Source organism: Carcharhinus amblyrhynchos, chromosome 22 (assembly GCF_965287045.1).
Source record: "Carcharhinus amblyrhynchos chromosome 22, sCarAmb.v2.hapA, whole genome shotgun sequence".
NCBI lineage: Eukaryota > Metazoa > Chordata > Chondrichthyes > Carcharhiniformes > Carcharhinidae > Carcharhinus > Carcharhinus amblyrhynchos.
Window position 1 is genome coordinate 37,393,106 of NC_137345.1, and position 24,892 is coordinate 37,417,997.

A 24,892-nucleotide genomic window follows, 5' to 3' on the forward strand; every position below is an offset into this window, starting at 1 on the left:
ACTCTGCTTATATCCAAAAGGTCTGCAGCATTTAAACGTCTCCCAAATTACTGAAACATAAAACAAACACACAGGGTCCATGATTCAAAGATGTACAAAGGCCAGGAAGTAATGGTAAACTGCAGAACCACTTGCTCAGCACCAACATGGTGTCTAACTTTGGGCTCCTTACTATAAACTATCCCAAGGCCACAGAGAGGGAGGAAACTAGACCTTTTTTCATTTGAACAAAGGGGTAGAAATGCAAAAGTATTAAGGGCTTGAGAAAGTAAATCAGGGAAAACTGTCTCTGGTCAGATAGTAACTAATGAGACCAAACTGAAGACTATCAAAAGAACAATAGTAGTAGTTTGGGAATTATTTTATACAGGGGGTCATTGTACATGGGATTTAAGGGGATTGAGGGTTATAGATAGGCCTGGTAGGTAGGGATATGATCAGCGCAACCTGTGGGCCAAAGGGCCTGTTTGTGCTGTAGTGTTCTATGTTCTATGACATACAAAACCAAAAACAACAGTGAAACTTGAGGGTATATTAAAGTGTATGGCTAAATAAATTGGGGAAAGAGCAGGGGAATAGGTTGAAATGGAAAATTTTTATACAAAACCAATACAGGAACATCAGGCAAGGGTAATGAGAGTGACTCAAATTCACTTGCTCTCCCTTGCACTCTCAGACAGCTGAAGACACATTGATGGGCTAAATAAATCTTGTGCAGTAAAATTCATCGATTCTGTTCTGGATGAGGGCTTCAGAATGATGGGTTTTTATACAAATACATAAAATTACATCATATTTCAGCAGAAAAATAGGCCCTCATTCAGTTCAGCCAGTCCATGCTCTATTTATTTGGGTCTCCTCCCATTTTTTCTCACTTTAATCTATCAGATTATGTGAGGTCAGTGGCTACTAGGAAACTGGAAGCAATAGTGTTGAAGTTCTGGCAACTTTGCCACCTGGAGATTAAACAATCAAGTTCTGCTGTCATTACTCCCTGGCACTCCCAAATTTCAAACTCTTTCCATGTTGCACATCTTTACCATGTACAGCAGCCAACAGGTTGAAGGAGTGAAGCTGTTTAGAAGAAAGTTTAGGAAATGTTGTAGAACAGGTTATTTCACAATATTAAATGTCAATAACTACATCAGCAGATTCAGTCCATGAATCAATGTCCTCCTTCCTAATTTTTTGCACCTGAGTTTCTCTTCTTTAATTGGTCACTTTGTAAATTTAGATTATACAAAAATATTGTGGTCCAAGTCACATTCCACAAAGAAAGATTCGAGCCACCACATTGCAGTTAAAAACATTCTCACTAGACTGAGAGAATATTGGTCAATGAAAGCATTATCACAAATGTTGGGAAGTGTTGGGAACATTTGATCCAAACAATAAAATGGCAGCACATACAAATCAAATCTCAAATCCACTGAGCACACACTTTGTGGGATAAACATGCCTCACTACTTCACCACTGAACATCAAGGCTTTAACTTTAATGCTGTTCCCTGTTCAGCTTCTAATCAGAAGAAGCTTTTTCTCTAGCTACCCAATGGAACATTCATTTTAAACACTTCAATTAGACATCCCAGGGTCATGGTACAAACTGTACGAACACACATGCCCTCTCAAGAGCAATTACGGATGGGCAATAAATACTGGCCCAGCCAGGACTGCCCACACCCTATGAAAGAATTAAAACGCACCCTAAATGGGAACACACCAGGACAGTGGGTTGCCAATCTAGTCTGGCCAGCTCAGCTCATTCCATCTGCTGCCATTAAGCAGTTTATGATCCACCATTGTCCTCTACAGCCAAGCTTTTATTAAAACCATTTGCACTCAGTCTGACAAAAGCACACAGAGAAAGGTACAGGATTGGAGAAACAAGTCCGCAGTCAGGCAACGCACCAACACTGCTTTCCTGTCATATCAACAATAAACTCAGTCCACAGCTTCAGTTATGGCAACAGTCAGCTATTTATAAAACACAGACATGTAACAAGGCACAGGAATTCATGGGGGGATGCTGACAACTATTAGCACAGGAGTCCTCCTGGGAACTCTGAGCATTTCTTGAATTATTGCACAGAGTAATTAGGAAGAAAGGGGATAAATTCCAGCACACCAATTCTGGATTCTGTGCTAATATATCACACGGTACTCTGCTTCAAAGCTAGTAAAAGGCTCGAATCCGCGTAGGCATTCCCACCAAGTTTTTAACAATGAAGATAACATCAGAGCGATTTCTGATAAGGGGAAGAATCTCAAGGCCAAAATGGTGAATAATTTTAATTATATGAACCGTGTAACTTGTTGGCTCAATTTCCCTCTGCATTCCAATGGATTATCACTAGGAACCGTAGACCAAAACTGCACCACGCGTAACATCAAAGCGGTAACAAAATGGTTATGTTCCTGGACAGGTAATAAAGAGATACAAGTTCCAATTTCATCACAGCAGCTAGGGAATTTAAATCTAATTAGATAAAACTGGAATAAAAACGCTAGCATAAGGAACAATGACCAAGAAACTGCCGAATTACCATAATGAACCCAACTGATTCATTAGTGTCCTTTAGTGTTCGAAATCGGAAATGCTTACATTATCTGGCCTATAGTTGACTCTAGACTGGGGGAAGTGTGGCACAGAAGCATTGAACTTAAGAGCAGGATCAGCCATTTCACCTTTCAAACCTGCTCCACCATTCGATAAGCACACGGCTGACCTTGGTGCATGGTGCTATCCCTGGGCTAATAAATCCAGATGCACAAGCTAATGCCCTGGGAACATGGGTTCAAATCCCACCACAGCAGATGATGGTATTTAAATTCAATTAATAAAGCTGGAAATAAAATTCAGTTCAGTAATGCTGACCATGAAACTATAAATTGTTGTAACAACCCCATCTGGGCCACTAATGTCCTTTAGGAACTCATTAGTTCAAGGAGAATTAGGGATGGGTAACAAATGCTGGCATTGCCAGTGATGCCCACATTCCAAGAATAAATGAAAGGCCCATACCAATACAGTTGACAGTTAACTGCAGTTGGAAAAGGCCTGGAATTGTTGCTCGTCTTCATAGATTCTCTACAGTGCAGAAAGAAGCCATTTGGCCCATCAAGTCAGCACCGACTGCAATAGAGCAATCCATCCAGGCCCCATCACCTTATCCCACAAATTTATCCCACTAATCCCCCTAACCTACACATCTTTGGACACTAACGGGCAATTTAACATGGCCAATTCACCTAACCTGCACATCATTCGGGCTGTGGGAGCAAATTGGAGCACCCAGATACAGGGAGAACATGCAAACTCCACACAGTCATCCAAGGCCAGAATTGAACCAGGGACCCGAGTGCTGTGAGGCAGCAGTGCTAACCACTGTACCACAGTGCTGTCCTTACTGTCACATGCATACCCTGTGATGAATAAACAGTCTTAGACTATACAGTCATATTGTTCGAGGTCAGTCCCAGATCAGACTGCTCACTCTAGTATAAGTTAAATGTAGTCCTCCAAGAATCAGCATTCTGAATATTAACCTGTTCCACCTAATGAATTTGATTTTCTTTGAACACGCTCTCTGGTATCAGCTGCTGCTCAACCTGCAATAGTGGTTCAAAGCCATTACCGAGCCTTATATAGTTTTCTACAATAAAAAATAGGAACAGGAGTGGGTCATTCAGCCCTTCAAGCCTGCTCCACCATTTGATGGGATCATGGCTGATCTAACACACTGCATGAGCTGATCAGGTGACTGTAGCTTCAGATGTACTTTGCCATCCGTATTAACCTTAAACCTGTTTGTAAGCCACAGAGCATACAGTGCAGGAAAAGCACTTCAGCCCATCAAGTCTGCACTGACAATAACTAACACTAAAGGCATGCTAATCCCATTTTCCTATACTCGTCTCATATCCTGGAATGTTATGTTCCAAGTGCTCACCCAAATATTTTTTAAAGGTTGTAAGTTTTCCGGTCTCCACTACCTTCGCAGACAGTGCATTCCAGATTCCTATCACCCTCCAGTGATTTTTTTTTCTCAAGTCCCCTCTGAATCGCCTGCCGCTTATCTTTGTGACTGACCCCTCAATCAAGGGGAACAGCTGCTTCCTATTCACCCTGTCCATATCCCTCAATCTTATACACCTCAATCATTCCCCCTCAGCCTTCTGTGCTCTAAAGGAAACAATTCCAGCCTATCTAGTCTCTCCTTGTAGCTCAAATGCTCCACTCCAGGCAATATCCTGAATCTCTTCTGTGCTCCCTCTAGTACAATCACACTAGTAAGTTTTGAGCTTAAGCTATTGTGTTATAATCTTTTATATTTAATAAATGTTTGTTTTTGCTGTTAAAAACTAATTGTGGTCTTGTGACTCCATGTTTAACAAAACAAATAAATTAAAAATAACTGCTATGTTTTAGCCAGGGTTCCATTCCAGGACTCTCCTGTCAAGTTCTAACATCAATTGGGATGCTAACACCGACCAACATTTACACACAACCATAACTAAAAAGCAGCTTCTTATTATCACACTGCAGCTTGCAGGAGAGACTGTGCCGGGCACTAAGTGGCTGCTATATTTGCTACGTTACAAGTGACTATACTTCAAGAGCACTTCATTGCCTGTAAAGCTCCTTGGGCATTCTGAGGTTTTGAAAGGGCTATATAAACACAATTCCCTCTTGTGGACAGCTCTTCCCAAAGTGAGCCAGCGGCTCAGTTTCCTGTCCTTCTCAAACACTATCTGGTTGCTATTTGTTTCCAAGATCAAGATTGGAGAGGAACTCAAAGGACATTTTTAAACGGTGACTTCAGCTCAGAAACAATAAAACTGATGAGCCAGTTTAGGAAGCGGTTCCAACCAGCAAGTCCCAAACTTTCTTTTGCATTTATCCAACTACTTCGTGTGGGTGTTTGATCAATGCAATTATTCACTGTGGGTTATGTTAACTAAATGATGCTATTAGGAGTATTATTCCCATGTGGGTGTGGGATAGTGACAGTGCTATTTAAATCCACTACTGTGGTTCTGGGTCACTTGTGTCACCAGCTGTAAAATAAACAAAGTAGCAACAGTGCTGCCACTCTGTTAAATCATCTATGGAGTGTGGGCGTTTGAGGCAAGGTAGGTATTTATTACCCCTCACTTGTTGCCCTCAAGAGGATTGTGGTAAGTTCTTCCTGAACTGAAGTCTGTGTATTAAACAGTGAGCTTCAGGAGCAGTCAGCCATCAAACCCTTCAAGGTTCCCCTGCCATTCATAGGCAATCTGTATCGTATCTCCATTTATCCATTTTCATTCGATTTCCCTTGATACTCTTAACAAGAATCTATCAATCTTTTGACATTTTTGATTAATAACTCAACAGCTTTATTTGGGGTGGGGGGGGTGATGTTTGCATTTCCACTACTCCGTGAAAAGGAATACTTCCTGGCATCACCCCAAATGGCCCAACAGAATGTCACACCTGAATGTAGTACAATGAGGGAGACAGAAAGAGGAGAGGGAGGTGCCTGCAGTTTATAACCAGTCTGAAGCTGCCATACTACAGTAGCTCTTGCTTTAGGCAGTACGACTATAACAATTTTGACATTAAGAACTACTTTGAGTTCCCTACATGCTGCTTAGATACAAACTAAAGATAACTGATTATAATACCACAGGTACAAGTGCCTCCAGAAACTAATCAGGTTGATGCAACATTCCTGTTGTCATGATAGCAAGGTCCACAAACTCGGAATTAATTTGAGTTATTGAATGCCAGTTTGTCACATCTCGAATAATGAGCCACACTGGACAGGAGCTTGCTGCTCAAGATCAGAATCTCAAGGAATACTTCATTGGGACTGACACAATACTGAGCCTCACTACCCTGACCAAAGAATACAGTACAGAAACAGGCCCTTCAGCCCACCAAGACTGCGCTGACACATAACACCTTTCTAAACTAAAGACCTTTTGCCTCTAGGTGGTCCGTATCCCTCTGTTCCCTGCCTACTCATGTATCTGACAAGATGCCTCTTAAACATTGCTATTGTGTTTGCTTCTACCACCTCATCTGGCAGAGCATTCCAGGTGCTTGGCATCCTCTGTGAAAAAATTTGCCGCTCACATTCCCTTTTTACCTTAAACCTATGTCCTTCCCCATGTAACTGACATTTCTACACTGGATATAGGCTCCGACTATCCATTCTATCCATGTCCCATAACTTTGTAAACTTCTAGCAGGTCGTCCCATAGCCTCCGACATTCAAGTGAAAACAAACCAAGTTTGTCCAACGTCTTCTCATAACTAATACCCTCCAAACCAAGCAACACCCTGGTAAACCAGTTCTGTACACTCTTCAAAGCCCCTACATCCTTGTAATAGTATGGCAACCAGAATTGTACACAATTTTCCAAATGTGACCTAAAATTCTATACAGCTGCAACATTACTTGCCAATTTGTATACTCTTTCCCCCACACATGAAGGCAAGCATGCCATATGCCTTCTCGACTACATTATCCACTTTTGTTGCCACTTTCAGGGAACTAGATCCCTCTGTATGTTAATGTTTCTAAGATTTCTGCAATTCACTGTTTACTTTCCTCCTGCATTAAACCTTCTAAAATGCGTCACCTCATATTTGGCCAGATTAAATTTCATGTGCCATTTCTCTGCCCACGTCTTCAGATTATCCTGATGTAATCTCTGGCAAGCCTCCTGACTATTCACAGTTCTCCCAACCGCAGTGTCATCCGCATATGTGATCAGACCACCCATATTCTCCTCCAAGTCATTTATATATATTACAAATAAAAGGGGTTCCAGCACTAATCCCTGCAGATCACTACTGACACAGGTCTCCAATCCATCCACCACTACATTCTGTCTTCTACAACCAAGCCATTTCTGTATCCATCTTACCAGCTCACGTCAGATCCCACGTGACTTCACCTTATAAATCAACTTGCCATCAGGGACCTTGTTAAAGGCCTTGCTAAAATCCATATACTATCCAATGCTCTGACCTCATTGATCATCTTTGTCACTTCCTCAAAAAACTGAGACACGATCTCCCCCGCACAAAGCCATGCTGCCTATCGCTAATAAGTCCATTTTTTCCTAAATATGAGTAAATCCTGGCCCTAAGAATCCCTTCAATAATTTCCTACCACTGACATAAGGCTCACCAACCTGCAATTTCCCAATTGTCCCTGTTGCTCTTCTTAAACAAAGCAACAACACTGGCTATTCTCCAGTCCTCTGTGACCTTTCCTATGTCAGGTTCAAATAGCTTTTGATTCCAGCCTTGGTTAACTGTCTGTGCGGACATTGCATTTCTCCCCCATGTCTGTCTGGGTTTCCTCCAGGTGCTCCAGTTTCCTCCCACAGTCCAAAGATGTGTCAGTTAGGTGGAGTAGCCAAGCTTAATTGCCCCTTAGTATCCCAAGATGTGTAAGTTAGGGGGATGAGCGGGTAAATGCATGGGGCTACGGGGATAGAGTGGACGGTGGGCCTGAGTAATATGCTTTGTTGGAGTCGGTGCAGACTTGATGACCTGAACAGCCTCCTTCTGCACTGCAGGGATTCTATGACTGAAGAGGATATAAAGATTTTGTACAAGGCCCCAGCAATTTCCTCCCTCAGTACTTTGGGATAGATCCCAACAGCTTCCGGGAACATGTCTACCTTAATGCTTTTCAAAACACCTAAAAACTTTTTTTTATATCGACGTGCCCCAGAATATCAACGTAACTCTAGACTCACCATCTACTATGTTCTTCTCCTTTGTGAATGCTATGCTAAATATTCACTAAGGACCTCACACACTTTCTCTGGCTACACGCACAAATTTCCTTTGTCTTTGAGTGGATAGATCTACCCTTTCCCTTGCTACCCTCTTGTTCCTTAAATATGTATAAAATGCCTTGGAACTTTCCTTAATCCTGTTTGCCAAGGAATTTCATGGCCCCTTTTAGAACTCCTAATTCCTTGTTTAAGTTCTTTCCTGCTTTCTTTGTATTTTGAGGGCTCTGTCTCGCTTCAGTTTCCTAAACGTTATGTAAGTTTCCTTTTTCTTTTTGACTAAGCTCAATTTCTCTTCTCATCCAAGGTTCCCAAATTTTGCCATCCTTATCCTTCATTTTCACAGGAACATGCTGGTCCTGAACTCTAATCAACTGGCCTTTGAAAGATTCCCATATGACAGACGTGCATTTACCCTCAAACAGTCACTCCCAATCTACATTAGCTCCTGCCTAATACTGTTGTAGTTAGCTTTCCTCCAGTTTAGTACTTTCACCCGAGGACTACTCTTATCCTTATCCATAAATAATTTAAAACTTATGAAATTATGGTCACTGTTCCCGAAATGCTCCCCCACTGAAACTTAAATCATGTGGCAGTGCTCATTTCCCAATACCAGATCTAGTATGGTCCCTTCATTTGGTGGAATATTTACATGTGGCTTCAATAAACCTTGCCGAATGCACCTAACAAATTCCACTCCCATCCAAGCCTCTGGCATGAAGGGGCTCTCAGTCAATATAGGGGAAGCTAAAATCACCCACAACAACTGTTGTTTTTACATTATTCCATAATCTGTCCACATGTCCACGTTAGTTTAGTTTAACGTCTGTGGTAGGTAAAATGTTAGAATCTGTCATTAAGGAGGAAATTGCGAGGCATCTTGAAGGGAATTGCTTGATAGAGCAGACGCAGCACGGTTTCATTAAAGGGAAGTCGTGTCTGACAAATTTACTGGAGTTCTATGAGGATGTGTCTAGGGCGGTGGATAGAGGAGAGCCGGTGGATGTGGTCTTTCTAGATTTTCAGAAGGCGTTTGACAAAGTACCTCACAAGAGGTTATTGCAGAAGGTCGAGGGACATAGAGTTGGGGGTAGGGTGTTAGCGTGGATAGAGGATTGGTTGTCAAATAGGAGGCAGAGAGTGGGGGTCAACGGGTGCTATTCGGATTGGCGGATGGTGACTAGTGGAGTGCCCCAGGGGTCGGTGCTGGGGCCTCAGCTTTTTACCATTTACATAGATGATCTGGAGGAGGGAACCGAGTGTAGGGTGTCGAAATTTGCTGATGACACCAAGATAGGGGGAACGGCAAATTGTGCGGAGGGTGTGGAGAGTCTGCAGAAGGATCTAGATAGGCTGCGCGAATGGGCCAGGAAATGGCAAATGGAATTTAATGTTGGCAAGTGTGAGGTGGTCCACTTTGGTAGGAAGAATGGTAGGAAGGACTATTACTTACGGGGCGAAAAACTGCAGCAGGCGACGGTGCAGAGGGACCTCGGGGTCCTTGTGCATGAGTCGCAAAAACCCAGCTTGCAGGTGCAGCAGGTGGTCAGGAAGGCAAATGGGATGCTGGCCTTCATAGCGAGGGGGATTGAATATAAAAGTAGGGAGGTCTTGCTGCAGCTGTATAGGGCATTGGTGAGGCCGCAGCTGGAGTACTACGTGCAGTTTTGGGCGCCGCACCTGCGCAAAGATATTTTGGCCTTGGAGGGAGTGCAGAGGAGGTTTACTAGGCTGATACCGGAGTTGAGGGGGTTGAGCTATGAGGAGAGGCTGAATAAACTGGGCTTGTACTCGTTAGAGTTTAGAAGAATGAGGGGAGATCTCATTGAGACGTATAAGATGATGAATGGGATGGATAGGATAGAGGTGGAGAGACTCTTCCCGCTCAAAAAAGACAGTAGGACTAGGGGGCACAGCCTCAAGATAAAAGGGGGGCGGTTTAGAACGGAGTTGAGGAGGAACTTCTTCACTCAAAGGGTGGTGAATCTCTGGAATTCTCTGCCCGTTGAAGTGGTGGAGGCTGCCTCGCTAAATATTTTTAAGACGCGGGTTGATGGGTTTTTGATAAGAGAGGGGATTAAGGGTTATGGGGAGAAAGCGGGAAAGTGGAACTGAGCAGCGACAGATCAGCCATGATCTTATTGAATGGCGGGGCAGGCTCGAAGGGCTAGATGGCCTACTTCTGCTCCTATTTCTTATGTTCTTATGTCTGTTCCTCCATCACCGCCAGCTGTTGGGAGGCATGTAGCACAACTGTAAAGTGACTGCATTTTTCCTGTTCCTGAGCTCTATCCACATGGCCTTGCTGGATAAGCCCTCCAAGAAATCCTCCCTCAGTACAGCTGTGGTATTCTCTTGAATCAGTAATGCAACTCCCTTGTCTTTTTTACATCCCTCTCTATCATGCCTGAAACATCTAAATCCCAGGACCTGAAGCTGCCTGTATTGTCCGTCTCTCTGTAATAGCTACATCATTAGTCCAAAGTTATATGTACTAATCCAAGCTCTAAGTTCACCTGCCTTGCCAGTCGTAATCATGTTAAAACAAATATACTTCAGGCTGTCATCTTGCCGTGTTCAGTAATCTCTCCCTGTTTTTCCTCTTACTAGCCTTAGTCTCTAACTCTTCTTCATTTCTGACCAACAGCTCTGATTCCCACTGCCCCACCACACTTGTTTAAACCCACCCGAGTGACACTAGCAAAACTCCCAGCCCAACTATTAGTGCCCCTCCAGTTTAGGTGCAACCTCTACTTCTTGTACAGGCCCACATGTCCTGGAAGACATCCCAATGATCCAAATGTCTGAAGCCCTCCCTCCTACACCAGTTCTTTAGCCATGTATTTAGCTGTACCAACTTTTTATTCCTAGCCTCACTGGCACATGGAGTAATCCCAAGATTACAACCCTAGCGGTTGTGCTTTTCAATTTACTACCTAACTCCCTAAACAGGACCTCATCACTCTGCCTGCCTGTGTGATTAGTACCAATATGAACAACCACCTCTAGATGCTTGCCCTCCCTTTTGAGAATGTCCCGTACCTGCTCAGATATTCTTGAGCCTGGCACAAGGCAGGCAACACAGCACCCTGGAATCTCTTTCGTGGCTGCAGAAATGCCTGAGCCCCTCACTATAGAGGCCTTATTACTACTGCTCTAATGCACTTTGACCCTCCATGTTGTATGTCACAGCCAGTTGTGGTGCCATGGCTCTGGCTGCTGCTGTCGCCATTTCAATAGGCAATCCCTTCCAACAGTATCCAAAACGATATACTTGTTAGAGGGGGGGATAGCCACAGGGGACTTCTGCACTCTGCCTGACCTTTCTAGCAGTTACCCATCGACCTGCCTGAATCTTGGGTACGACCACATCTCTAACATGCCTATGACATCTTTCACCTCCTGTATGCTTCTAACTGTGTCCAACCACTACTCCAATTGATCCATGCAGTCCAACAGAAGCTGCAATTAGACACAATTCCGGCAAATGTAGTCACAGGGACACTTGAACTGTTGGATTTCCCACATTCCACAGGAGAAGCATACTACCCACCGATTGCCATTATTACTCTCTAGCAACTATTTAATTAAAAATAAATTTTTATTAAATTAATTTACAGCTAATTAGATGGCCATTAGTGTTAAGATTCTTCACTAAACAATATTAAATTTACAATTCTGTAAACAGATTAGATCCCACTCAAATCTGAGCATGGTGACACAGTGGTTAACACAGCTGCCTCACTGTGTCAGGGACCCAGGTTCAATTCTCAGCTTGAGTGACAGTCTATATGAAGCTTGCATGTTCTCTCTGAGTCTGCGTGTGTTTCCTCTGGGTGCTCTGGTTTCTTACCACGATCCAAAAGACATTGTGCATTGGCCATTCTAAATTCTTTCTCAGTGTACCTGAACAGCTGCCAGACTGTAGCGACTAGGAGATCTTCACAGTACCTTGATTGCAATGTTAATATAAGCCTACTTTTGACACTAACAAATAAAATAAAAAATCCCAGTATAGTACTACTCTACCAGTAGCCTAAATCTACTAAGTCACCCTCTCATACTCTCCCCAAGGTGTCTGCTGTCTGTCTTGATGTTTGCCATTCACAAGCTCCTCGCCTTCTCCAGGGAGAAGGGAATTCTGAATCGGGTCCTGAGAGACATCAGCCTGTCCAGTGAGTGATCTGGATGGTATCAGTTGATCGATTATCCATTTTCACCATCGTGCAACGTAGAATTCCAAAAACTACATCTCCCTGTGATCCGAACTCAATATCTTTTCATTCACAGATATGCTTCAACAATGATTGCAATCTTGTGCTTGGATATAAAAGGTAATTAATAGCTAAGCAATTCCATTCTTTAAACTGAGGCATACCAAGTAGGAAACTGTGGACTTATTATTCCAATATCTGATGTAGAAAGTTATTGGAATCTATAATTAAGGACCGAGCACTTGGAGACATTTGAGTCATTCAGAGGCAACATGAATTTGTAAGAGTAAGGCATGCCTAGCAAACCTAACCAAATTTTGAGGAATTAACTCTAGTATTGGACATGGAGTGTCAATGGATGTAATTTATACAGACTTCCAGAAGGCTTTCAAGACGATAAAAGCAAAATAGTGCAGATGCTGGAATCTGAAACAAAAACAGAAAATGCTGCAAAACCTCAACAGGTCTGACACATCTGGTGAGAGAGAATAGAGCCAATATTTCGAGTCTGGATGGCCCTTTGTCAGAGCTAAAGACAAAGAAAATAAGACGAGATTTATACTGGAATGGTGGAGGGAGAGGGCGGGGCAAGGCGGGAGGGTGCTGTCATAGACGAAAAGATGGCAAACGTAAATGATGGTAGTAAAAACTGAGAATGGTGCTAATAGCAGCCCAGAAAGAAGGTTTTGCAAAAAGGCGTTTAGGTAAGTTTAAAGTTCGATGAATTGAAGGCAAATTATTGCATTGGTTAGGAATTGTATAAAGTTGTTTTTATATTTAATCCTTCATAAACTGCAGCTTATCCAAAATTCTACTGCCTACATGCTATAATTCACCAAAACTCACTCATCCATCACCCCTATGATTGCTACTATTCCCTCAACTTCACAAATTCAAGTTTTTCATTGCTTATTTAAATCTCATCTCTTTCCTCTCCATCTCCGTAACTTCTTGATGACTCCAGTTCTCTGACACTGGTCTCTCCCTTCCCATTATTCCACCATTCGCACTTAATGCTTCCAGTTTAGGCCCTGTACTCTGGAACTCCCTCTATAAACCCCTCTACTTCCTTTTACTTCACTAAGGTCTTTCGAAATACCGACTTCCATAACATTATTTTAAGTCATCCATTGGTAGTCTCCTTTAGAACATAGAACATAGAACACTACAGCACAAACAGGCCCTTCGGCCCACGAGTTGTGCCGATCACATCAACACCTATCTATAACCCCCAATCCCATAAAACCCCATATACTCATCCAGAAGTCTTTTAAAAGACGCCAGCGAGTTCGCCTCCACCACCACTGACGGCTTTGTTGGATTAGCATTCATTTCTTATTAGAAAACAATTTATATTTAAATAGCATTTTTCACTATCTCACAAATGCCTTTACAGCAAATGAAATTTCAAAGTACGTCATTATTGCAATATAGGAAATGTGCAAACAAGTTATAGGAATGGGAGTAGGCCATTTAGCCCCTCTAGTCTGTTCCAGCATTCAATCAGATCATACTGATGTGCAAGTTAACTCCATACAATGCATATACAGCAAGGTCTGATAAGCAGCAACATGACAATGGCCAAACAAGCTGTTTTTTAGTGGTGTTGAACAAGGGATAAATATTGGTCAGGAGACCAGAGGTCCCCTGCCCTTCTTAAAAAGTGTCACGGAATCTTTTAGTAACATCTGAGGGGAAAAGTGAAGTCTTGGCTTAATATATTCTTTGAAATATGATGCCTCCAACAGTGCCGCTCTCCCACAGTAATGCACTGGAAGTGTCGGGCTGTCTAAAGCTAATCTTGAATCACCAACCTTCTGACTCAGATGGGAATGCTATCACTCCAAGTATCACAGGTCTTATTTCTACGTAATATAAATGCAAGTTGTACGATCTTATCATTTGTGAACTCACTTAAGGTAAGTTAAATGGTACAAGATCTTTTGAAAACTTCCTTATAGATCTCAACAAACATCTCAGAAAACAGAGTAATCTTACTTCACTGAATACACAATACCATCTCATCCAGTACTTTACAATTCTACATCCCACTCCTATGTTTTCGGTAAGGCAAACACCAAACTGAGCCAGGTCAACAACTCCAACATTGAGCCCAGAATTCTCCATTGATCTAAATGCAGTTTCCTCTTAGTTAGTTTGCAGTAGTCCAGTTGTTGTTCGTCCGTCGTCATTGATGAGGACCTCGACATCAGTCATTTTGAGGCTGGTTGCAGTGTGTCCGAAGATGACTGATCAGGCCAATTCAGGCACGGAATGCCCTGGCACATATTGGACAGACTTGTAGACATTGTAGTTGTTGCGATGGTGGCTCTGGACTTGCGCAGCTCGTGCTTAAGTTGTGCTTCAGCAATACACCTTGCTTCGTGAGCTTGACAGCCTTTGTGGATGAGGCAGGACCAGTTGGGCCGTTTTGTGCCTGCATTTCCCAGGTGGTCGTGTCAACGTCAAGCGACTTCAGGGAGGCCTTGAGTGTGTCTTTGAAACATTTCTTCTGCCATCCATGCGAGCATCTTCCAGCAGAGAGTTCCCCACAAAGGAGCTGCTTGGGTGTGCGCTCATCTACACGGATGACATGACCTGCCCACCGAATCTGCGCTCTCATCAGCAGGGTGTGGACTGATGGTAGACTTGCTCTAGAGAGAACTTTAGTGTCTGGTACTTTGTCTTGCCATGTGATGCGTAGTATTCTGTGAAGACAAGTCACGTGGAAATGATCGAGCTGTCTCGCATGTCTTTAACACACCGTCCACGTTTCACAGGCATACAGGAGGGTAGTGAGTACCGCGGCGCTGTAGACCTTCAGTTTTGTTACTGGGCTGATTCCTCGATGTTCCCATACAGTGGAGCGCAGTCTACCAAAAGCAGAACTTGCCTTTACTATTCTGCAGTTAACTTCTGTATCAATAGTCACTGCTTGGGAGAGGGTGCTGCCAAGATAAGTGAACTGGTCCACTGCCTATAAATTCTGCCCTTTGATTGTGATTATGGGTTCTGTGTACGGTGCATGAGGAGCAGGCTGGTGCATGACTTTCGTCTTTTTAATGCTGATGATGAGTCCAAAGTTGTCACAAGCCGTGGAAAATTTGTCCACACTGACTTGCAAGTTTGGCTCTGAGCCAGCATACAGGGCGCAGTCATCGGCAAAGAGGAAATCTCTCAGAACAGTCCCTTTCACTTTGGTAATAGCTTGAAGTCTCCTCAGATTGAAGAGCTTCTTGTCCACTCTGTACTTGAGGCTGATTCCAGCAACACTGTCCTGGAAGGCATCATTCAGTAAACATCATGCTGAACAATGTAGGTGCGAGCACACAGCCCTGTTTGACACCATGAGTGGCTGGGAATGCTTCAGAGGATTCTCCGCCCTCTAGTACTCTGGCCATCATGCCATCATAGAACTGGCTTACCATCTGAATGAATTTGGGGGGGCAGCCGAACTTTAACGTGATCCTTCACAGGCCTTGTCGGCTTAGTGTCGAAGGCTTTCGCGAGGTCAACAAAGCTTGTGTAGAGCTCGCAATTCTGCTCCTGACACGTCTCCTGAAGTTGGCGCACAGCAAAAATCAAGTCAGTAGTCCCGCGACCTTTGCAGAAGCCACACTGTGACTCTGGAAGCAGGCCCAGCTCCAGATGAGTGACCAGACAATTTAGCAGGACTCTTGCAAGGGTTTTCCTGTGATGGAGAGCAGCGAGATTCCTCGGTGGTTGTCGCATACTTGCCGATTGCCCTTCCTCTTGCAGAGGTGTACGATGGAAGCATCTTTAAGTTCCTTTAATCCAGTCCAGTTGTACAGAGTAAAGAAATACATTAATTACTAAGCAGCACATCACGATGACTTGTTCGCCAATTCTAGACTAGAAGGGCTAAATGGCCCATTCCCATTCCTATAACTTGTTTGCATGTTTCCTATATTGCAAGTTGGTAGACAGTTTATGGAAATATCCCGCAGGATATGATCTAGTTAACTGAAAGAGTTAATGCATCAATATCTTTGCCCTTTTCAAAATTTCTAAATTTCAGCTTCAATTCCTGGTCTATGCTAGGTTAGCTGATCACATACAGCTATAAATGATCATGAGCTGAACTTCCAACTTGAGTTGCCTCCATTGCAAAGTCTCTGCTCCTCCTTTAACTGGTCAGCTACTGAAACGGGTGTTGTCTCTTTGTTAATCCAAACTCAACCATTCCGATAAACTCTTGACCAAACTCCCATATTCTATTCTCCAGAAGACCGAACTTCTCAAGCTCCGATACCCATATCCTAACAAAGAAAAGCTAGACAGCAAGCCTTAAATGATTCCCACCCAATGGCTCTAACATTCATCATTTTGAAGTGCTTCCAAAAGTTAGTTCATGGCACACATCAATTCCAGCCTCCCAGATTGCCTGGATCCACTACAGTTCACCCAGATAAAGAGCAGATGCCATCTCCCTGGCCGCGCCGTCAACCTTGGAATTTGAGAGCAGCAAAGACACTTACGTCAGACTCCTATTTACTGACTACGGTTTAGCCTTCGACACCAGTTTTCCTACAAAACTCATCTCCAAACTCCATAAGCAGAGGACTTGGCTCCTCCGTCTGTGACTGGATTCTAGACTTCCTGACCCACAGGCTGCAATCAGTAAGGATAAGGCAACAACACTTCCTCTACAATTATCCTCAGTGCCAGTGCCCCAGAAGGCTATGTCTTCAGCCCCTTCCTATACTCCTCATCAGCTTCAGGAAACGTAGTGAAGGACATGCCCCTGTGTACATCATAAGAACATAAGAAATAGGAGCGGGAGTAGGTCATCTAGCCCTTCAAGCCTGCCCCGCCATTCAATAAGATCATGGCTGATCTGAAGTGGATCAGTTCCACTTTCCCGCTTTTTCCCCATAAACCTTAATTCCCTTGTCTATCAGAAATCTATCTACCCGTGACTTAAATATATTCAGCGAGGTAACCTCCACCACTTCAACGGGCAGAGAATGCCAGAGATTCACCACCCTTTGAGTGAAGAAGTTCCTCCTCAACTCTGATCTAAACTGCCCCCCCCTTATCTTGAGGCTGTGCCCTCTAGTCCTGCTATCCTTTCTAAGCGGGAAGAATCTCTCTACCTCTACCCTATCCATCCCCTTCATTATCTTATACGTCTCTATAAGATCCCCCCTCATCCTTTGAAACTCCGAGTACAGACCCAGTCTATTTAGTCTCTCTTCATAGGCCAACCCCCTCATCTCCAGTATCAGCCTACAGACCCTTCTCTGCACTCCCTCCAAGGCCAATATATCCTTGCGCAAGTGCGGCGACCAAAACTGCACACAGTACTCCAGCTGCGGCCTCACCACTACCCTGTACAGTTGCAGAAAGACCTCCCTACTTATATATACTATTCCCCTCGCTATAAAGGCCAACATTCCATTCGCCTTCTTAATCACCTGCTGTACCTGCAGACTGGGTTTTTGCGATTCGTGCACAAGGACCCCCAGGTCCCTCTGCACCGTAGCATGCTGCAGCTTTTTGCTTTTTAAATAATAATCCCTCCTACTATTATTTCTGCCAAAGTGGATAACCTCACACTTGCTAACATTATACTCCATCTGCCAGTTCCTCGCCCACTCGCTTAGCCTATCCAGATCCCTCTGCAGACTTTCCACACCTTCCACACCATTTGCTTTTCCACTCATCTCTGTGTCATCAGCAAATTTCATCACCCTACACTCAGCCCCCTCCTCCAGATCATCTATGTAAATGGTAAATAGTTGAGGCCCCAGCACTGATCCCTGCAGCACTCCACTAGTCACCAACCGCCAATCAGAATAGCACCCACGGATACCAACTCTCTGTTTCCTATTAGACAGCCAATCCTCTATCCACGCTAACACCTTACCCCCAACTCCATGCACCCTAACCTTCTGTAGCAACCTTTTGTGAGGCACCTTATCAAACGCCTTCTGGAAATCTAAAAACACCACATCCACCGGTTCCCCTCTGTCTACCGCACTAGTCACATCCTCATAGAAATCCAATAGGTTCGTCAAACACGACTTCCCCTTCACAAATCCGTGTTGCATCTGCTCGATCAGACCATTATTTTCTAGGTGCCTCGCTATTTCTTCTTCGATGACGGATTCTAGCATTTTTCCAACTACAGACGTTAAATTAACCGGCCTATAATTCCCTGCCTTTTGTCTGCTACCTTTTTTAAACAACGGCGTAACATTAGCCGTCTTCCAATCTTCCAGCACTTCCCCGGAGTCCAGCAAATTTTGATAAATAATTACTAAGGCATCCACCATCACCTCTGCCATTTCTTTCAGAACCCTGGGATGCATTCCATCCGGTCCTGGGGACTTGTCCACCTTCAGTCCCATTAGTCTATCAAGCACTACCTCTCTAGTGACAGTAATCGCATTCAGGCCCTCAACTCCTACCATCCTTCTATCTTTAATATCCGGCAAATTACTCGTGTCCTCCTCCATGAAGACCGAGGCAAAAAACTTATTTAAACCTTCTTAGTCATTCTTTGTTGATTTTTAAATCTTTCCCAATCTTCTAATCGCCCACTATTTCTAATCGCCCACTATTTTTAGCTGCTCTGAACGCATCAGCTTTTAACTTAATACTCTCCTTCATTTCCTTCAATAACCACGGCTGGTTATCCCTTCTCCTACAGTCCTTCTTTACCATCGGAATATATTTCTGCTGAGTACCGAAAAAGATCTCCTTAAAAATCCTCCACAGTTCCTCAGCTGTCCTACCAACCAATCTATGCCCCCAATCTACATTCGCCAATTCCGCTCTCATCCTATCATACTCCCCTATGTTCAAACAGAGGACACAGGTTTAGGACCCTACTTTCTCATCCTCCATCTGCATCAGAAATTCAACCGGGATGAAGTGTAAATAATGGTAGAGAACTTCAGGTTTCTAGGTGTCCAGATCAACAACAACCTGTCCTGGTCCCTCCACACCAATGCTATAGTTACATAAACCCACTAACATCTTTACTTTCTCAGGAGGTAAGGAAATTTGGCATGTTTGCTATGACTCTCACCAATTTTTACAGATGCACCAGACAGAGCATTCTCTCTGGTTGTATCACAGCTTAGTATGGCTCCTGCACTGTCCAAGACTGCAAGAAACTACAAAGGGTTGTGAACATAGCCCAGTCCATCATGCAAACCAGTCTCCCATCCGTTGCCTCTGTCTACACTTCCCATGGCCTCAGAAAAGCAGCCAGTATAATGAAGGACCCCACGCACGCTGTACATGCTCTCTTCCAACTTCTTCCATTGGATAAAAGATACAAAAGTCTGAGGTCATGTTGCAACTGACTCAAGAACAGCTTCTTCCCTGCTGCCATCAGACTTTTGAATGGACCTACCTCACATTAAGTTGCTCTTTCTCTAGACCCTCACTATGACTGTAACATTACATTCTACACTCTCTTTTCCTTCTCTATGTACAGCATATGCTTTGGCTGTACAGCGCGCAAATAATACTTTTCACTATACCAATACATGTGACAATAATAAATCAAATCAAAATTTACAGTCCCATTCACTCTCACCTCTGTGTTCATTAACTTACTCAATCCAGCAATGCTTTCATTTTAAAATTCTTATTCTCATGTTCAAGACAATTCTTTAAAACCTTTCTTTTCAACCATATGTCCTAATAGCTCCTCCTTTGGCATGATGTCAATCTTTCTCTCCTTTGAAGGGCCTGGGGAAGGTTTTCTTACATTTAAGCTGCTGTATTGATACGAGTGATTGCTGTGGCATTGAGGCGAAAATCAGATTTTCACTCCAAACGGTGATTCCTGCTGGAAAATGCCATCAGGTGGATGGAGCTGGCTCAGCTGTTACATTCTCCACAAGCTCATGCACAAAAAATGAACACTGGGGTGAAAGACAAGACATCCAATATCCTTACAACTGTTTGCAAGACTCAAGAGGGAGGCTGTTTTTCTCCTTCAAGAGGGAGAAAGAAAACAAGCAAACAAAATAATGGATAAAAAATGCAAGACTGGGCAAATTTACCATCTCATTTAAACTCAAGGACCGATGGAACACTTTGGTGGAATTAACTTCCTTGAACAAAGCACAAATCCAGGAAGGTGGCCAAACTGACAGAGCAAGGGGCCAACGCCAGGTGAGTGGAGGGGTGAGGGTCGAGTTACATTGCAAAACACGAGAGCAAAAGTCCCAACTGCATGAGGGTCATTGCTCTGAACCCTGAGATTCCAGTGGGACTTTCAACCAGAAGCTCTGTAAAAATGAAAACAGATTCTGCTTAACATTTCTTACCCTTGGCTTCCTGATTCACGGCACCGTGAAATGTGGCACTGGAAAGAGTACCGATGTAATAATTCAGGACCAGCAGAATCATCTAGTTACTTTATTCACACACACCAGTCAAAGGCTCAGCACAGTCTGCTATCAGGAGGCTGCTGAAAGGCGACGGTTAGAAGACTGTAACCTGAGATGGGATACATGCTATGCCAATGGAAACGCCCGTCTCACAGAACCAAACAAAGCCAGCATGCACTCCACACAGGGGTCAGTCACCTGGCTAGCAGCAGTTAAAGTGCACTGAGTCTGCAGCCTGGAGGACACAGGAAGATAATGAACATCATAAACCACATATTCAAAGCAACACATTTCCTGTTCCACATAAGCAGCTCTGGTGTCTGATGATTACAGTGCGTACTTTCCCTTTTGAGAGCTGTTGCTGTAATTTAAGGAGCCAACAGCTCCTTACAGGCAGCACTACAACTGCTCCTGTATTCAGTGCACCTGCATCCACCCCTTTTCAGAGCACATGAGGCACTGTTTGCTGCGAGACCCAACTGCCAGCAAGAGCCAAGGCAGGGAGCAGCTCCTTCCCCCACGTTTGGGTCAGTTTAAGCAGAACACACCTCCATTGTGTGGGAACAATGTGATAGAACATACAAATCTACATCTTTACAGTGCCTTACACTACCTCCAGATATTCCAAGTGTGTAACAACCTCTTTTGAACTGCAGTCACTGTTGTCAAATAGGAAGCGCAGCAGCCAACCTGTGCATAGGATGATCCCACACAGGTCAACAAGCAATGGTTTGATTTGATTTAATTTATTGTCACATGTATTGACAGTGAAAAGTATCGTTTCTTGTGCGCTATACAGACAAAACATACTGTTCATACAGAAAGAACCAAGAGAGAGTGCAGAATGTAGTGTTACAGTTTAGGGTATAAAGAAAGAGCAACTTAATGCAAGATAAGTCCATTCAAAAGTCTGACAGCAGCAGGGAAGCTGTTCTTGAGTCGGTTGGTAGTGGTTTCAGATCTTTTTCCCAACAGAAGAAGGCGAAAGAGAAAATGTCCGGGGTGCATGGGGTCCTTAATTATGCTGGCTGCTTTGCCAAGGCAATGGGAAGCGTAGGCAGAGTCAATGGATGGGAGCCTGGTTTGCGTGACAGATTGGGCTACTTTCACAACCTTTCGTAGTTTGTGATCTTGGGCATAACAAGAGCCATACCAAGCTGTGATACAACCAGAAAGAATGCTTTCTATGGTGCATTTGTACATGTTGGTGAGAGTTACAGCTGATGTGCCAAGTTTCCTTGATAGTCTCTTCTAATCACAAGCAATTGAGAGTTAAATATAGGTCTCAATACCTGGGTGGACTATTCTGCCCTTATTTAAGATAGTGACATGGGATCTTCCACATCCACCTGAAAGGATATTAGCATTAGCTAGACCTCTCATCCGGCAATGCACACAGCATTTAGTTCCAGATAGGGCAGGTAATTTAAATCTAGAAAGCGCAGTTGTCAGAAAACTCAGTTGTCAGCTACCTTCAGCTGCTCTCTGTTAGAGGAACAGCACCTAGAACAAACAACAGATTGAGGAAGAGCTGTTTCTTCCACTTAACTCAGTGAGGTTCGGTGTCCTCAACACAGGCAGGCAATGAGTCCACAGTAAGCAAAGGGGGGAAAGAAAGGATGACAGCAGGATTGTTGAGTTCCAGCTTTCTGTCTAAATTTAGGTTAATGTAATGGTGGGAAAGGAAGCAGTGGAATCAGATTAAATTGTTTTAGTCATGATTAAGCATAATAGTATTGCTGTGGGAAAAGGAGTTTGTGGTGTGATTTCAGATACAAGTGGAGTGATCGAAAACATTAACCACTCACCAGTGTAACTCACTAGGAATCCTTATATGGCTAATTGTATTTCAAATGGGCATAGTCACATACACCATCACTGGACATGTGATTTCAATGTTCAGTGTATGATTGTGAACTTTAGCCCTTTAATGAGCTTGTTGATAAAATGGTGAGACAAAATCACAGTATGCAAAAGTGTATTTGATTGTTGTGACTGCTTTACTTCCTTGATTACTGGTCACCTGATAAAACAGGGTACAACATAGGTCAGATGTTTGCACTAGAAAAAAAGTTTAGGTGGTCTTTTTGCCACTTCTGATTAACCGGTAGATAACATTTCACTTCGTAGCAAGCAATGGTTTGCAGAAGAAGCTGACTTCTGTATTGTCAAAGAGGGAAAGAATCTGGGTGAGCCAAAATCAATACCTATATCCAATCAACGGGAAAATGTCCAGCAACCACTTTATAACCAGAGCTCAAGAAAAAAAGAGCAGACAGAAGCCTTGTGTTTCATGTACTGTTTATCATGGTATCTCAAAGTGCTTTACAACCAGTGAAGTATTTTTCTGAACTGTAAGCACTATGGTCATTTTATGAATCACATTCATGTTAAATGTGAGGATATCCCAAAATCCAAAAGGGTAACCATTTTGTGGTGTTTGTGTTTTTTTGTTATTATGTGAGGAACGATCTACAGCCCGATGAAGAAAACAGTCCAGCGAACAATCAATAAAGAATATTTATTAAAAGAAAAGCAATAAGGAGGACTATAATGCTCCTCGAGTTGCTGATGGCTCTCCACATACCTTACATGAAACTATCCGCTGGTCCCCAAAATTACATTTACTTGAACTCTGAGACCCTCCCTTCCCCAAACAACTTCCAATATTAAGCAATTCCAAGACCTAAATCCAGCAAATAATTATCACACCTAGGTCAAGGTGGCCACGTCTGAGAAATAGTCTTCCGGTTCAGCGAAGGTGGAAAATGGCTGCCTCTCACAAATGATAGCAGCAACTTGCTGAGGCTCTGATATTTAGCAGTCACTCTCTCCCTTGTCTTTCTGTTTTTCCATAGTTAAGAGTTCTCCCCTGTGGAGTCAGGTTTTGGCAATTTCTTCATCTCTCCACTTTCAGTTACCACTTCTATAACCCCATTATCCACTCTAGACACATATGTAAAATACTTACTTCTCACAGATAGGCTAATTTAAAACTCATCATTTCTCCAGACATCTGCTCCTAATCAATTCTCCGCTTTGATTTTCTTTTTAAATCTTAATTTTCCCTAATTCTTTTCCTCTAGGAAACGCGGCAACGAATACTCACTCAGGAAACTCCCAAAAAACAATGGGATTATAACGACCAGGGCAGCGTGACCGAGGGCAAACGGCGACCAGGGCAGCGTGACCGAGGGCAAACGGCGACCAGGGCAGCGTGACCGAGGGCAAACGGCGACCAGGGCAGCGTGACCGAGGGCAAACGGCGACCAGGGCAGCGTGACCGAGGGCAAACGGCGACCAGGGCAGCGTGACCGAGGGCAAACGGCGACCAGGGCAGCGTGACCGAGGGCAAATGTTTCCTTTTCATTATCTTTCCACAAGCCCAACATGAACCACGTATTAGTACAGTAACAAAAGAGTATGAGCCAAATTGCCATTTGCTCTTCAGATAATCTCACAGTTATATTAAAAACATCTTAGTCAAAGGCGCGTCCCATTGATGGACTTTGAAGCTCAGTCTCATGTCTGATGAAGGGATTGGGTACATCACGAAGCTGCCAGAACTGAATAGCCCACGATGCACGCTGACTGGATTATTCATAAATGAAGGCCACTAGGGTGAGGTTCAACAAGGTCACTGGAGCCATAAAGCAGCACTCATTTCCCCGAGAAAGTGCCACCACATGATAAACCAGTTCCAAATATTCAAACTAAACAACAAAGAAAATTACAACGCAGGAACTGGCCCTTCGGCCCTCCAAGCCTGCACCGATCATGCTGCCTGGCTTAACTTAAACCCCTTACCCTTCTGGGGACCACATCCTTCTATTCCCATCTTATTCATGTATTTGTCAAGACGCCCCTTGGAAGTCACTAACATATCCGCTTCCACTATCTCTCCCGGCAACGAGTTCCAAGCACCCACCACCCTCTGTAAAAACTCTAGCTCATACATCTCCTTTAGACCTTGTCCCTCGCACTTTAAACCTGTGCTCCCTAGTAACTGACTCTTCTACCCTGGGACAAAGCTTCTGACTATCCACTCTGTCCATGCCTCTCAACCCTGTAGACTTCTATCAGATTGCCCTCATCCACTTCAACCTCCGTTGTTCCAGTGAGAACAAAATAGGTTATATAAACTTACTGAGGGAAAGGACCAACTAACAGACACAACTAGCCTATTGTATGCCCTGTGGATACAAAAGGGCCTCTCTCTGGTTAGCAGACCATGAGGCAATTATTAAAAATAAGCACGCATCCATCTGTGAGCTATGAATAGGCATCAGTTGCTATTTCTTGATGTGACTCGTGCCTACGCTATAATCCCTTTATTGCTCCCATGTCCTTAAAGCAAGCACTGAGATTACATCACCTTTGCAGGGTTTTTCATATCCAGTTGCAACACAGTTCTGTGGGAGAGCACATTCCACCTCATCCAGGTTTCTCATGCAGACAGCCAACAGCTCTGTGCAGATTGGCATGGGCTCAATGTAG

General features: G+C 43.6%; 1 protein-coding gene across 4 annotated transcripts in view; it reads right to left on the reverse strand.

Annotated features, from left to right (window-relative positions):
* Positions 1-24,892, reverse strand: part of LOC145357065 (serine/threonine-protein kinase 38) — a 94,959-nt gene that overhangs the window by 40,234 nt on the left and 29,833 nt on the right. The window contains exon 1 of one of the 4 annotated variants that reach the window (XM_080210144.1): positions 20,333-20,461. The exons of the other annotated variants lie outside the window; for them this stretch is intronic. The gene's annotated coding sequence lies outside the window, so the exon portion shown is untranslated. Of the gene's footprint in view, positions 1-20,332; positions 20,462-24,892 lie in introns of those variants that run through there. 4 annotated transcript variants of the gene reach the window in all.